Genomic DNA, 324 nt, shown 5'->3' on the forward strand with positions numbered 1-324 from the left:
TTTAATGATTTTAGCAATGCGGCGATGTGCTCCTACTTCTTTGTTTTAGTGAGAACTTAGGAAGCAGAATCCTGGATCAGCTGTTGTTGTATGATAAACTTTGTGAAGACACTGTTGCTGTCATCAGTTTTACTACAGATAAACATGAATTAATAAATTTATTTATTTTTCAAGATCCTGCTGAGACATTAGTTCTTTATCCCTAGAGATGATCTTGGGGTGATAAAAGGCCATCTTACTGTCTTGGTGTGTCTTTGAGGGTTCAGGTTTAAGTCCATCACTACACCAAGACTTCAAGACTGATTCGTGGTTACAATTGAGTTA

This window comes from Cyprinodon variegatus, unplaced genomic scaffold (genome assembly GCF_000732505.1).
Source record: "Cyprinodon variegatus isolate N-32 unplaced genomic scaffold, C_variegatus-1.0 Scaffold357, whole genome shotgun sequence".
In the NCBI taxonomy this organism is placed as follows: domain Eukaryota; kingdom Metazoa; phylum Chordata; class Actinopteri; order Cyprinodontiformes; family Cyprinodontidae; genus Cyprinodon; species Cyprinodon variegatus.